General features: G+C 41.5%; 1 pseudogene; it reads right to left on the reverse strand.

Annotated features, from left to right (window-relative positions):
* Nucleotides 1-2,923: 2,923 nt before the first annotated feature.
* Nucleotides 2,924-3,563, reverse strand: LOC103581177 (annotated as a pseudogene).
* Nucleotides 3,564-9,766: the final 6,203 nt, after the last annotated feature.

Below are 9,766 nucleotides of genomic sequence, written 5' to 3' on the forward strand. Positions count from 1 at the left end.
GATTTCTTATAACCAAGGATCATACCATTGCACTAGGTAAGAATTTCTAGAACTCTAAAGAAAAAACTGACTGGTTTGTAAAACGATTAACCAACATCTAACAGGACAAGAATTAATTAAATACCAAAGAAATACTTTGGCAGATTTTCATGCTAAGTTAGCTTGTACTGATTGTTAAGATATACAATTTGAATGAACTCCATGATTCAAGTTAAATTATCTGTTAGAAGCCATTTAACAATCAGTGCTCTGCACCTGAATTGGAAAACAAAATCAGTATTCAAGAAGATACAAATCTAATGTTAACTGTGAACTCATGGAGAGCCTAGGCAGCTGCCTGGTCCTTCCTGAGTCCTTAAAGCTTTATTGTTAGAAGCTTCAAACTACATGGTTCATCATGGAAGAGATAAAATATCCAAATTATGGGGAAAAAATTGCTGTGGTAACTGTTCTAAAGTTGCCAAAATGGTTTATGACCAATGTTTGGTTTGTCAAACCCATAGTCTTGGGAAGACAATTAAAACTTCAGATACATTTCTGTTACCTGATGGGTTATTTGAACACTTACAGAGGGATGTCATTAAATTTCCATTTTCAGTGCATGTTTCCTGGTTGTATGGAAGCTTTCCCATGCAGGAAGGCCAATGCTATAACAGTAGCTAAAAGGTTATTTAAAATGTGTTTCTCTCATGAAACATTCCTGGAGAAAATCTCCAGTAATAGAGGTACTTATTTCACTGGACAGGTTATAAAACAATAAAAAGTAAGGCATTACAGATACAATAGCATTAGGCAAAGCTAATTGAATTGCCTGGATTGCCTTGGTCAAAGTTATTATAGATTGATGACAATCAGATCTACTTCCAGTGGAAAACATAAGTTGACTCCATATGTAATATTCACACTCTGGCGGCTCTGGCTGCTCCAGTTGGAGCTAAATTGGCCCCAAGAATGGCTGGACCTGCAGCTTTGTAAGATACAAGCCAGAAGCTTTGGCAATGTCCACATGATGTTAAGTCTTCAGGCTCACAGAATACCAGAGCTGTGGAGGTCTGGCAGCATTCACCCTGATTTCAAAGGATGTATGGGGAATCCTGAAGACTCAGGAAGAGATCTCTCACAGAGGCAGAGTCACCACAGACAGCCTTCACTAGAGGAAGGATGAATGGAAATATGGGGTTGGAGTTGCAGAGAAAACCCACCAGGGCTTTGCCTAGTGGAGCTGTGGGAGTGGGACCACCATGGGGACCCCAAAACTGTAGAGCTACTGGTGTGCAACACCAGCCTGGAGAGCTAAAACGTGGCCTGAGATGAGGAGAGCCAAAGAAACGGGGCTGCCCAAGGACTCGGGGACCCAACTTTGCACGGGAGTGCAGAAGATGCCAAACATGGATTCACCAGCACTGAGATTTGACGCCTGCCCTACTGGGTTTCAGAGTTGCTTAGAACCTGTGAACCCTTTCTTTTGTACTAATCTCCTTAGCAACGGTTCACTAGGGTACACCCTTAGTTTCCTCTCCCAAAGATACCTTTTCACTCTTTATGTGGCCACACTGAGAGTTTTCCAATTTTTTTACCTTCTGCTTCCCTTTTCATTGTAAATTTTGGCTTTACATCATTTCTTTGCTGCCATAACAGCATAGGCTATTACATGCTCTATAGAAGATTCTACTGCAAAGGCTATGGTTGCACAGCAGACTTCTTTTTTTTTTGTCTTTTGTCTTTTTCCATGTCCAGCAACGGATCGCAACCCTCAGTGTTGCTCCCGTGCCTCGCTCAGCCAGTGAGCGGGAACCGGTCTGTATGTGGGATCCGAACCCTCGGGTGGGAGCACCGCCGCGCTTCCCAAGCGGCACACTATCCAGTGCGCCACTGGGCCGGCCCACAGCAGACTTCTTTAAGTTGTACTACATAATAGAATTGCTCTGGCTAAACAGGAAAAAAATCCGTGTAGCTGCTGACCATTCTTGTTGCACATAGATGAATACATTAGGTATTATAAAGACTCAGTTGCAGTGGATCAACAAACAGCTTGCTTGGTTAAAATGGGTAGACCATTCACCTGGCTTATTCTCTAATGTATTTGATTTTGGTTTATTTGGTTTATGGGAACCCTGGCTAAGGGGAGTACTTCAAACTCTTGGTATTATCTTCTTGATAGTAACAATAGTCATTTCCCTGGTGTGCTGTATTCTCTCAAAAGTCTTAAATGTTTGCATGCAGCCATCTATATAACATCAAGTGATGTCCCTTTAACTGGAATGACAAAAGGTCAAGGAAATACATGATCATAAGGACACCATAATCTATAAATGATGTGTTGAGGCTGGAAACCCAATGTGACAGCAACTAAGAGTAGCACTGTTAAACAAAATTTTGGAAAGCCACTATTTTGGCGTGAGTGCCTGCACTAGTCCCCAGCAGATCAGACCAAATCAAAATGGAGTCACTCATGTTAAGTGCCACATAATCAAATTGAAACTTTAAGGAAGCAGATAGATCTCACAACGGACAAGTATTTTTCTCTCCTGAAAACAGGAGATTCTATCATAGTTAAAAAGTCTCCTCTGCTCTAACACTTATGAAAAAGTAAGTGGATGTTAACCAGTATTTTTTTCTTTCTATTGTCCTGTTTCCTTGATCCCATATTATTAAACCTACTGTTCTGCTATTTCCTAGTGGAATCTGAGACCAAAGAAGTCAATTTACAGCAGTGACAAAGAGTGATGTCAATGACTAAAGTTTTGGTTAAAAAATTGAGAGATTGACTGAAAGTGGGGAATTGTTAAATTACATTTGGCATAAAGATTTCTTCAAGCAGAAAACTGTAACCTGACTTGATGTATAAACAGACGGTAACATACCCTTGTAACAAGCAGCTGTGTCTGAGCCAATTCCAGGCAGCCACCTGTTCAAACCGTGTTCAAATAAGGCAAATGACCAATGAAGTACCAAATATTCTTATGAGGGTCCCCTTTATTTATAAGTTGCAATTCCTGTTACTGCAGGTCGAGTGTGATGCAGCTCAGGATGACCTTGTATGTGGGAATGTCCACAGGTGACTTTTTGGTGCCAGCGAGGTCCACGAGCTGCATGTGGCCTGTCCGTGTGCCCTGGAAGGCCAGGAGGAAGTTGTTACTACCGAAACACAGGACACAGAGGCCTTTAAGGATATAACAGTTTTCAAAGATGTGCAATTTATGGGGATTGTGTGTGTGAATGCGAGCACCTTAGCCATGGAGACCAAAACAACCACCATTCTAGCTCGTGGTAATTTGACTGCCTTGACTTCTGTAGAAAATTCTGTTTCAATAACAATCTTCTTTGTCAGGTCATCCCAGACCATCACTTTGTTGGGAGGGTATTTCAACTTTTTTCTGCCACCAACTAAAGCTAAATAATTGCAGTGAAATAGCATTTTAACATGGCCAACTCCCCCTAGAAATTCTTGTTTCTCTTTTTCTTTTATTGGATGGGTGTTACAGACTCAGAATCCATTTTCCATCTGTGGTACTGGTTGAAGCCGGTGTAGAGAAGCCTGTTACTGTGCAGTTACATGATAGGAGGTTCGTGGCAGCTGTGGTGGTCCACACTTTTCAGTGCCACCTGCTGCTGGGGGGAAGCTGGGTGCTCTGGTCACTTTAGTTGGCTCTGAGACCACTGCTGGGGCCAGAAGTTCATTCTTTAATTTTTGATGCTAAAACTATTACAACTTTGGACAATGGGATTGCTTTCAAGCTAACTTCTATGTTTTTTTGATAAGGCTCCAATAATCTTGAAATCTTCCTTGTTTGTTGGCAAGTAAAGATGCCTCAAGCTTATCTCGTTTCTTTCTTATCTAATACATGGAAACAGCCATGGTTTCTTCCACAGGAAAATGGTATGTGGAATCCAAATCTGTGCTTTACAGTACCATCAGGATGTCACCGTCTTTAAGCTGTTCACACAATCCTTACCACTCATTTTCTTCTCTTGGGTTCTTATAAAATGTAACTTTAGTCTCATGTGAGCTTTGTAGTGTGAATTCAGGCTTTTTCTTTTTGTCCAGTAGGGAGGATATGTATCTAAACAATCCTCAGGGTTTTTTTGCTTTTTCTTTATACTACAGCAACAGGTTGCTAAGCCTTCCCAACTTCCAGTTTTGTTTCTTACAAAAGATTATACATTTCCTATGCTTAATTGATTATTTATCTAAATACATGCTTGATTAAATGTGTCAAATGTTGTGAATTGGTCTCAGCCAGTTCCAGTTAGGTTACTTGTGGTAGCAGTTCAGTAATTTCTAGTGATAATAAGAAAATTGACTGGCAACCAAATGCAGTTCTGTTTGCCTTGTGGCAACAATTGCACCCTGAACAGCGTTTTACTAAACATCCAGAAACAGGTAGCAAGGCCTGCTCAGTGGATTTAAAGGATTTTTTTTTCCTTTTTGTCTTTTTTTGTGACCGGCAATGGATCACAACCCTCAGTGTCGCGCCTGTACCGGACCGGGACCGGCAACGGGATCGCAACCCTCGGCGCTGCCCCCGCACCTCACTCAGCCAGTGAGCGGCCGGTCTGTATGTGGGATCCGAACCCTCGGCGGGAGCGCCACCACGCTCCCAAGCGGTGTACTGTAGCAGTGCGCCACTGGGCCGGCCCAGATTTAAAGGATTTTTTGATTGTTCCTGAGGAGGTGGAAGAACTGTTCCATTCTGACTAGGGAGCAGGCCAAGGTGTTCGTCTTTTGGGGGCAGGCGAGGACCGGAGGCCTCATTTTGAATTGGCAATGATGAAGCTGATGCACTGGCTAAGGTAAGGTGGCTGGAGACAGCTTCAGCAGCTGATGTGGCTGGGTGGCTACATTGGAGACTGCAGCATGCTGGCTGCAAGGCTGGGTGGTCAATGGCTTGCCAGGTGCCACATTAACCTGAGAAAAAATGCCCCTGATGGGCAGATCTGCTCCTGATGAGCAGATGGGTGCCCCTGATGGGCAGATAACTCATGTGAGAATGCCCCTGACATGGTGGCAGGTGGATCTTGTGGGGCCACTGCCAAAGTCAGAGAGTTACTGGTCTTCTGTTTGTGTGGCCTTGTGGGGCCCCAAACCAGGCAAGATACCTGTTTCTGCAACCATCCTTTCTCGGGATGGCAAACTGGCATGTATGTTACCAGAGGGGCGAGAACTTCCCCTACTTGTACCAATAACCCTTCTGTCTTTTCGCCCATAGTGTTCTGGCTGCAGACACTGCACCAGAGTTGACTGGGTACATACATATGTTGGTGTGATCATCTATTGAATATACACTGAACTTCACATCAGTATGACTACAAGATTCCCATGGAAAATCACACCACTGATGACTACTAACCCAACATGTGTAGCTAAAGGACAGAACTACAGGACAAGCCTTAAGGACAAACCTTAAGCTATAGTGAACAGATAATTGGTTGTATAAATAAAAGGGTCATTTATCCTCACTAAGGGAACATCATGGAAGATTTTTAATGTGTAGATTGTACAGCATGGGATCCTGAAGGGGTGGATTGTGGGGGAAATAGGATAATTTGGTCAGGCTCCCTTGGCTCAGGTCTGGTTGGTGGTGGAGCAGCACATTCTAAATTCTTTGTAAACAAGTTGTGTGTGGGTGGAGTTAGTGCACATGTGCACCAATGTATCTTTTTAGTTAATTGCTTTTGTGTGTGTTCTTCAGGTCCTAGAGCTGGCTGGCAGAGCTTGTGTCTAAAAATAGAGCATGTTTACTCTGCTGGCAGCTGCTCAGTTCTTTGGACTTTGCCAGTAGCAGTTGAGTTTCTGAGTTTCTCTTTGGACTGCCTAACTCTTAGCCATGTGTGCTGAATAAAGACTATTCCTTCTTCAACCAAGGCTCCAAGGACTTTTTTGCCAGTTATGTAGCTCATAGACCTGCATGTGAAGGGTTTGTGAATAGGCTAGAGGGGTCTGTGAGCTCCAGACCCAGCCCTAGCTCTACATCTAGTCATGAGGTTTTCAAGACTTAGCGTGCATTAGAATCACTTGAAAGGCTTACTAAAACATGAGTTGCTAGGACATGACCCTGTAGTTTCTAATTCAGTAAATCTAGAATGGGGTCTATAATTTGTGTTTGTATCATTGCTGTTGCTGATGGTTCAGGAACCAAACTTTGAAAACTACTGCTCTACAATATTTTAGCCTATTGACATATCTTGATTACTGTTTATTTTACCAATGAGAACTCATTTGCAACCATTAGGCTAAATAGAAGCCATTAATTTTATTAATAAAAAACACTGTGCATTTATTATGGTAATTAGCAAAGCCTCTACTATTGATGAGAGAAAAAAATAATTGAAGCATTGCCAGTAGCTGCCTGGAGCACAGCCTTTGATTAGATCAGTGGCTCTGGACTTCTGGAGAATGGAACTCTTACATGGGAAACTTTGGATAGATTCCCCACCTAAAACCTATTAAATCACACTCTGGTGGTGGGGTCCAATAAAAGTATTTTAGAAGCTCCGCAGATGATCCTAACGGGTAGGATTGAGAACCACTGGATTAGAAACTAATCATATCTGGAACATGAATGTTGATTAGATTAGCTGTTTGCGCATAAAGCAGTGGTTCTCATTTTTGTCCATACATTAGAATCACTCCCCCCGCCAAAAAAAATAGTGCTGCTCATACCTCATTTCAGTCCAATAAAACAAATTAAATTTGTATATTTGGGCAGGGGGCCATGGTATTACTAAAAGAAAAACAAACCAACCCCAAACCTCCTCAGGTGATTCTAATGTGCAATCAGGGCTGTGACTCTCCTGCCTAAAGTATAGCTCAGAGAGTCCCTTCGGGACATGAGAATCCCCTGCAGGGCTTGTTCAAATGGCTTGCTAGACCTTCTGGTGCAGTAGGTCTCAGATGGGACCCTAAGATTAGCATTTCTACCACGTTCCCGGGCAACGCTGCTGCTGCTCATCTGGAGACCTCACTCTGAGAGCTGACTCAAAGCAGTGCCTTTGGCTGTGCAGTAAAATCACTTGAGAAGCTTCCAAAAATCCCTACGTACAGGCCACATTTCAGAGCACTAGCTTCCACTAATTAATAATACCTAATAATATCACTGTCTAATGCTAAATTATTCAATATAAATTCCAGACATCCTAACGAGACTTGAAATCTTAGGAAAATTTCTTAACCGTTCCAAGCCTCAGTATGTTGACTATTAATACTATTATCATCATATTACTTAATATGTAAAGAAGTGGATGATCTAACATTTAGCATAATCTCTTAAAATGAAGGTATTAGGTTTCTATTTTTTTTTTTTTTGTCTTTTTCCGTGTCCGGCAACGGATCGCAACCCTCAGTGTCGCCCCCGTACCGGACCGGGACCGGCAACGGGATTGCAACCCTCAGTGCTGCTCCCGCGCCTCACTCAGCCAGTGAGCAGGAACTGGTCTGTATGTGGGAGCCAAACCCTCGGGCGGGAGCGCCGCCGTGCTTCCCGAGCAGCGCACTATCCAGTGCACCACCGGGCTGGCCCGAAGGTATTAGGTTTCTATGTAGAAATATTTGATGAATGAAAGTAAACATGTGCTATTTGATTTTAAATATACTTATTTCTTATCTTAAGCAAGTAGACAAAAGGTGAGGAGAAGGAGATAAACTTTTGGGTAAAGGAGGAGAGATCAAAGAGAGGGAAAAAGGCAGAGCAAGAGCAGGAAATACATTTCACAAAACAGGATATGAAGAGTATTTGAAATTTAAGACCAAATGAAGATTATAATGTAGGACATCTTTAGTTGCACTTTATAGAGTAAGTATTCTTTCTTATACAAATTGGCAGGTACTGAATTAGTTTAATTTTCAGAATAGTAAATATGGTTACATGGTTTAATAATTAAGTAATTTAAAATGCCATTTCACTGAGTGGTCTCCTTCTTGTTAGGCTGATGAGACAAACAGAATGAAAGACTCAGAGCCAAACGTTTATCAAGCAGGGGAGTTTACTCCAGCAAACGTGGAGGGGAAACTGAAAGGTCAGTGTTCCGCCCTTGTACAGACTGGCAAAGGCTTTATAGGGTTTGTCCGGGAGGGGTTTGGGCAGCTATTCTGAGCCGTCAGCATTCCGTAAGGGCTTTGCAGTTTTTTTTTTTTCTTGCTTAATATGTGATATTTTTATCTAAACGCACTAGCCTGTGAGAAAGGGAAGAGGTAGGGGGACAGGGTGAGTTGTGCCAGGTGTTCTTATTGGAGTGTACTGGCCTTGAGAGAAAGGGTGGGGACAGGGGGACAGGTTGAGGGAGTAGCAGATGTTCTTATGTTAAGCTGACTGTGAGGACTAATACTCTCCACTCTGGAAAACTTCTGCTTATTTCTCCCTGTTCCTATAAGTAAGTAAAGACATTTTAGTAGTTTTTGGGGGGTGAGTATTCTTCCAGTCTTATGTAAATGCAAAAAGTATGGACACATGTTTCAACCCCCACTCCCTTATTATGTAAGAGTCCATAATGTGTACCCTGTTCTGCACTCTACTTTTTTCTTTTAACAATGTAATCCTGGAGCTATTTCTGCATCAATACATAGAGTGCATCCTCATTCTGTTTTCAGACATATTTTGTTATTGTTTAGATGTTTCTCTAATATATCCTCAATTCTTGTTGCATCTTTCATATGGAGAATTATTATGCCCTAATCTGCCAGGATTAACTCTCGATTTATCAACAGGATCTAAATAAATAAAAAGCCATTTGTTTTTACAAGGCGTACTCAAATATTCTATTTCTTTCTTTTTGAATTGCTGTCAGAAAAACCCAATATTCCTGGAGGCAAATAGATGCTTCTGACCCACTGGCCTGAAGGAGGGAAAATAGGACTGGTGGTGAAGCACATATAAGAACTGTAAGAGAACAGCACCTTACCATATTTCAAAGTAAACTTCAAATAAAATAGAAAACTTCACATAAGCCTGACTCCAGCAGATCTCTATCTCATTTACTGTAATACTGCATATACTTTTGAGGAAAAAACAAATCTCAGTTTACAAAATCAGATATGGGAAATATATCACTCTTTAAAATTCTACTTAATTTTAATTCCAAGATTTCCATGCCATCAGGCTGTTGACAAATCCATTTTTAGTTATAATTAAGCCCCTTCTCCAGGATCACATCTAAATTTGGATCTGATATCTCAAAACTTGAGAAAGTCATTGTATCTCCATTCCATTGTGGTAATGACTAGTTTGTAACACTTATCACATAATATCATAATGATCCAAAATTGTATCTTTTACTTGGCAGAGAGTTTTTCAGGGAGGAATCCCATTTTATTCAATTTTGTATCATAGCATGGGATGTGCCTGGCAAGATAGTAGGTAATCTGTCCATATTTCAGGAGTGAATCTTCTTGGTCCAAGTGATATAATTAATTTTTGCAATGCATATACCCTTAAAGTATGTTTTCAGTTATGATCTCCATATGAACAAAGAAAAAGGGACTAGAACTAAATGATAGAATTTATTAAAATCCTGTTGGCTTGTTTCCTTAGCCATATCCTGATTTCTTTTATGTTCTGTTTCTTGGCTCGGTACTTAATTTGATAGCCAATTATAATGTTTGTTAAACTCTGAAACATATCCTTTCATCCTGGCTCAAAGTTCAAGAAGAAAGATGCTCCAGCATAACAGTTTTTTTTTTTTTTTGTCTTTTTCCATGTCCGGCAACGTATCGCAACCCTCAGTGTCGCCCCTGTACCGGACCGGGACCGGCAAAGGGATCGCAACCCTC

Source organism: Galeopterus variegatus, unplaced genomic scaffold (assembly GCF_000696425.1).
Source record: "Galeopterus variegatus unplaced genomic scaffold, G_variegatus-3.0.2 Scaffold12505, whole genome shotgun sequence".
Taxonomy (NCBI): Eukaryota; Metazoa; Chordata; class Mammalia; order Dermoptera; family Cynocephalidae; genus Galeopterus; species Galeopterus variegatus.